The sequence below is a fragment of the Oryzias melastigma genome, linkage group LG13, assembly GCF_002922805.2.
Source record: "Oryzias melastigma strain HK-1 linkage group LG13, ASM292280v2, whole genome shotgun sequence".
NCBI lineage: Eukaryota > Metazoa > Chordata > Actinopteri > Beloniformes > Adrianichthyidae > Oryzias > Oryzias melastigma.
This window is the reverse complement of record NC_050524.1, coordinates 25,181,011-25,187,171: the sequence shown is the minus strand read 5'-3', so window position 1 is coordinate 25,187,171 and position 6,161 is coordinate 25,181,011. Positions and strand designations below refer to the sequence as shown.

Here is a 6,161-nt window from a genome sequence, read left to right as displayed (position 1 = left end):
TGCCAAGGGGCAGATTGAAGAGGCACCAAGGCCGGATATAGGAATGGTTAAGGGGGCAATGCCCCCAAATGTTGTGATGCCCCCCCCCCCAATCCAAAATTTACAAATAAATAAATAAAGGAAAATAAATAACATAAAAGGTAAAATTGTAAGGAGCATTGACCTTATAAGAGAGAACTGGACAGAGTGTGACGTCAACATAGACATATATCATCCCTGGACCATGTAGTTTGTTGACGTCAACATAGACATATATTATCCCTGGATGAAGTGGGACGATCTGTCAATCACACATTTGAGGCGGGGCCATCTGATTTGTGAGTTTATAAGTTAAGTAACTTGTGATAAAGAAAGATTATCATGAAAACAAGAATTAGCAAGAAGATGTTTAGAAAAGGTATCAGAGCAAGAATGGTTATTCTGACCAATAGAATGACCGAGTAATAACTTTTTATTTCTCTTTAAAAGTCTACAGGATTTTGGCTTCTTGGAACCAGCAGGTACTTCCTGTTTGGAACATGAGGGAGGAGGGGTTGTGCAGTCCTTTGATCATACAGTCTATGGACATTACCTGTAGAAAATGCAATACTTCAAGTTCCAACAAAATGAAGTCAGTTCATTCGTTTTTTTGTGATCTGGACGTTGCCATATTGGAACCAGATGATGTTAGTAAGCTGTGACTGGTCCGAGTCGGTCGGAGTCATCTTTTCTATGGCAATCAGTCTCTCCAATCAGGATGGAGCTTGTTGGAAACCCAAACCCCTCCCCTTCCAGTGAAGATCAAACATTTGAGGCGGGGCCAGTAGGCACTGAGCCATTTGATAGGTCAGTTTATAACTTCAATAACATGCAATAAAGAAAAATTATCAAGGAAAAAAATAGGATTATCAAGAACATGTTCAAAAATGTTGTCAGATAAAAAATGTTTATTCTGACTGATAGAATGACTGAGTAATTGGTGTTTATTTCTCTAAAGAAGTCTATGGGATTTTGGCTTCTTGGAGCCAAAATGTTCATGTTTGGAACACAAGGGGGGAGGGGTCACTCAGTCCAGTTCTCATATACAGTCAGCGGGATGGACAGACAAATAGACAGACATAAAGATAAGTACAGCCTCAACAGGCCAGCTTATACCTGTCCCTAGCCCGGAAAATGCAGAAGGTATAGTGTCAGACCATTCAACATAAAACTTAGACCTGTCAAAAAGATCAAAGGAGAAGACAGATATGTGGATAGATGAGCTGATATGATTAGAGAATGTTGTCTAAGTATTTTAAGGGGTTCAAGGAAACTAATTTTAGGGCTGAGCAGCATAAGGTGGCGTTCCAGACACAACAAGCTCAAAGCAAAGTTACAAACTTCCAGCCTCTCTGTCTGTAGCAGCCTTAATTTAACAAAAGGTGCCATATTGTGGTTTCTGGAAAGCTCTCCACACCTCCGTTTCCATTGATGCGCACATGAGCCGCATCTCCTCCCTCACAGGAAGCGGCCCCCACTTCACACCTCACCGCACCCCTATGGGAAGAGGCGCACGGCGTCCGCATCCATGTGTGGTTATGAGGTGGATGTGCTGTTGAATTCAAATGGAAGAGCTTCATGAATCACCCCGCTCTCTCCATCCTCTTCTGCACTGATGGCAGCAGCGGCAGACAGAGGAGTTTAAAAGGTGGGCGGATTTCCCTAAACAGGAGTGAATCACTATGTGGGTGACTGTATTTGTGGAAGCTGGAAGTGCTTGAAATGATTACATAACCTAGTTACCTTTACTGCAAAGACAATGCATGTTCATTGATTTAGCAAATCCTTTAGCCTTCAACAATGAGATCTCAGCGATGCAGACATAGACCGTTTCTCTGGGATGTTGAACCTCATACATGGTTGTCCATCCAATCTGGTTTTCCAGAAGATGTTAACCACTTTATGTTCACTAGAGGATCAATGAAGAAGTTATTTGATGTTTTAACTGGAATGAGAATGTAAAAAAAGAAAAATTAATTCAGTCGCTGCACAGGGCTTCATTTCCTTTTTCTCCCTCCCACAAAATGCTAAATACACCACTGATCCTATGGGGTAAGATGAATGTCAAAAAGAAATGTATTCATAAAGACAAAGTCATATTCATAAGTGGGATCAGAATACCCCACTTTTTTCTGTTTTGAATGTTTCTCTCTTTTTAACTTTTAACTCTGAGTCAGCTTAGCCGTTTTTGCCATTTCCATCCATTTTCTTAACCCGTTATCCCTTTCAGGTTCACGGTGCTGCTACAGCCTGGCCCGGGTACTGATGGGCGAAGACATCTGGACAGGTCCCGGTGGATGAAGCTAAATTGGGGGCAATATTATTTGAAGCCAAAATAAAACTAATTTAATAAAAAAATATTGGTGTTAGGCCAAAAAAACATTAAAATGTCCAAAACTTGCTACAGCCTAGAACGGCGTTTTGGACGTGCTGTTTGTACGTGATAAAACTTGACTTTTTACACCCGTCTTGGGACAATTTCAGACAAACAGTACAGACAAAACAGGCATTTCCTGACCGTAACTATCACAGTTCTCAGTCAGTGAATGCTCCGGGACTGAAGTTACCACCCTCATCCATTTTGATTGGTCCTTCGTGTTAGCCCCGCCCCAACGGGCCCAAAAGTTTAGAATTTTCAGATTTGAAAACCAAAAACAAGAGTTGAAAGTGAAGAAAAAAGTTTTGGATATGAAATTTTGAAGCCTAAAAAACACAACATTTCAAGCTGAAATAATTATGTGTATTTTAGAATAGCAAAAAGTTTTGGACATTTACATTTTTGTTTTATTTGGGTTTAAATAATATTGTCCTCAGTTTAGCTCCATACAAGAGCTGGAGGGCGCAGTTTGTTAACAGGAGAAATTCATATTCAAAACAAAGAAAAGTCATATTCTACAGACACATGTTAAATGTAAAACTAAACCTATTTTTTTCTTCAAAGTTGTGCACAACTTTGTCTTTATGAATACGTTTCTTTTTGACAGCTGTCATATGATTCTGCGTCTCTCTTTTGCTCCAATCGATGAAACACAAACCCATGATAGATTCAAGATTCAAGATTCAAAGGGTTTATTGTCATATGTGCAGTAAAGAAACGGGTTTCCCTGTACAATCAAGTTCTTACTTTGCAGCTCACTCTGAATGGATAAAGAGATAAAAGTAAAAAGATAAAATATAAAGATCTGTTTGAAGCTCGCTCAGTTAGCCAAATTCAGCATGTGCTTTTAGGACTACTCGGTAGTTTTGTGTTTAACCTCCAGACACCAGAATTTATTTCCTGTTATGGAAAAAAAACCAAGAATCCCACTTTGTAGCTGAAGTGGTTTGATGCATATTTCAGGGGAATCATCCTGGTTTGGGATCATGAGCTCATCTGATGCATTTGGAAGCACCGCATTCCAGGGGGAAAATGACGCAGGAGACTGCTTGGCATGTTTCCTCAAACGTCATTTCAGGAGAGCAGGCTGTTCAAACAACTGTTGGAGAGAGCCTCCTCACCACCCAGCCAGGTCTCCTCAAACCACGTCTCTGATGCCGGTTTCTCTCCAGTCTCACCATCTGCCTGTGGTTTTTTTCAAAAACAGGATTTTCAGTGCAGTACTCCTTTCTCCATTTCGGATTATGATCCACGCAGGCTTTTGTTCCTCTTCCACGAATCAGAGCTGTTAGGTGAGCCAGCGTGAGCTGGAGTTACCGCTATGACCACGCACGCCAAGTGTTCTGTGAACTTCATTCAGTTTTGATCCTGTCAAACGTCCATCAGTTTACAAGTCATGTAAAAAAACACAAATCTTTCTAGTAAATACTTGTAAATGTAAAGCTTTCCTGCTCACAAATTTGATTGGTTCTTGTGTCACACAAAAACTAGATTTAAAAAAAAAATCTTCACACAGTTGAATCTTTTTATCAAGTTTTAGTGAGAAACTTGCCAAAATGTCATGATTAGAACAAAGTATTCTTCAGGTTTGTCAGTGGCTATGCACCAGAACCTTCTGTCTGACATTGTTTGATTTATTTATTTTCTACATTTCTGTTCAATAAAAGGAAAACTCTGCAATACTACTTTGACTTCCTTCAGTTGTAAACTCAAACATGATGGAAAAAATGAGAAGGGGACAGAAAAAAGAAAAACATATTGTTCGCCCATTTTAACAAATAATAATTCAATCAGTAAAAAAGAAAAACACCAAACATTCTGCCCATTTAGCATACAATAAGAGAAGATTAGGAAAGAAAGAGCAAAAATATACGATACTAAATATCAACCAGAACAAAATGAACACCATACCTCAGGGATGAGTTTTTATTGATCCTAGGTAGATTTATAGTCACTGATTGTACTATTCTTAAAGTAGTTTTTACTTGATCTTGCTGTGGCGTTTTTGATTTCTCTGTTCAATTTATTCCATTTATTTACTCCACACACTGATACACATCGTTCCTTTAGAAATATTCTGTTTTGGTTGGTAGGATTTTAAAGGTAATTCGGACATGACGTTCTCTACCTTTCTTTCCTTTTTCTAAACACCAGATTTGACGTCACCGATTTCACAAAGTGAAAATCGAATAAATACAAACATTTCACGTGTTTTTTTGACTCCACTGTGTTCTGATGGAGAAAATGTGGATGGTTTATTCAAAAATTACACTTTTTTGGATTGTGGTCTATATCAGATAATCTAGTGACAAGCATCGATTTTCGCTAGTTTTTAGCAAAGACTTCTGGGAAATTTCTAGTGCACTCAATTTTGGAATTGATAGATTCGGACAGCACTAGAAAATGACGAATGTACTATATAGTGCACTTTATAGTGTTTTTTTTTTTACTTTCTTCTTCTTCTTCATAAGGTGTACTGCTATAACGCGATCGCCACCTAGTGGCCAAAACTAAACGCCCTCCAGGAGAGGCAGAACAATTGTTGGAGCTTCTCTGTTTGAGAAACCATGGTGACACTGTATGATATTAATGTCATTATATATTCACCAATACACTTTACAGCATGTAAACTATCAGATTAATAGGAAAATCTTCAAAACGTATAGATTAAAAATGTATTTCTAAGCAAAAGTGTGAACTCAAAATTAAATTGAGAGGATCAAAAGAATTGGGAAAAAATGGAATCGATCCAGGCTCTGGGGAACCAAATCAATTCTGGAAATTACGGGCGATACCGAGCCCTATTGTTTACCATGTCAACAGGGTACTAGGTGTGTACACATTTTGAACATATAGCAAGTGTAGCATTTTGACTGACAGAAGAAGAATTGCAGAAACAATGCAGTTCTTGTAGTCAGGGAAAATAAGTGACTAAACATAAACAAATATTCTCATGTTACATTTTTCACGTTAAACCAGAAACGTACACACAGCTAGAGCTCCACATGTCCAGGTCTCTGTAAATGTGACATGAAGAGAAGAGAAGAGCACTCCTTACAGACAAAGATGGACTCTACTTCCTATCAGGAATCGACAGAGACCCGTCTCATCTGTAGACACATCCCCAACAGCAGGAAAGGAGCCACGACTGAAGTGCAGAGAGGTGGAAAATAACTTTAATAAAACTCCTATGAAAACAATAAAGCCAGCAAAACAATAAAAGCCTTTACATTTGACAATATCCAGTGTCTGGGAGTTCAGAGGGCAGCGGAACCAGCAGAACGATTACAGGCGCATCACGACAGGATAATGGATCAAATACTGGGATATTGCACAGAATCAAACACAGATGCAGCACGCCGACAGAAGCAGCTCTGCGTCTAGATAAATACTGCCCTCAGGCCCCGCCCACATCTGCTTCTATAGACTCTACATAGAGCAGGACATGTACACACATTCAGTTTTGGTTGATATGAAGACGTTATTGAAGATGTGTTTCCTGTTAAAAGCCTTAGCTGCAGTGAGTTGTTTGGAGGGGCTGAACGGCCCTCAGAGTGAATAAGGGGTAGTGACAACCATGCCTTTGATTTCACAATCTTAAAAAAAATTATACATATAAAAAAAGCTCAAGTTTTTTAGATTATTAAAAGACTTTATAAGTTACTGCAGGTCACTAAAACATTCCAGTGTTCAAAAGGTGAACTTTGATCCAAACGGTGGACCGAAAGGCTCAGAGCATCTTCTCTCATTGCCCCCCCCCCCGAGC

General features: G+C 39.2%; 1 protein-coding gene across 1 annotated transcript in view; it reads right to left on the bottom strand.

The window, feature by feature from the left end:
- Positions 1-5,549: 5,549 nt before the first annotated feature.
- pik3cb (phosphatidylinositol-4,5-bisphosphate 3-kinase, catalytic subunit beta) overlaps positions 5,550-6,161 on the bottom strand; it is a gene marked incomplete in the record, with an annotated part of 82,949 nt that continues 82,337 nt past the window's right edge. The window contains 1 exon segment of the mRNA XM_024258142.2: positions 5,550-6,161.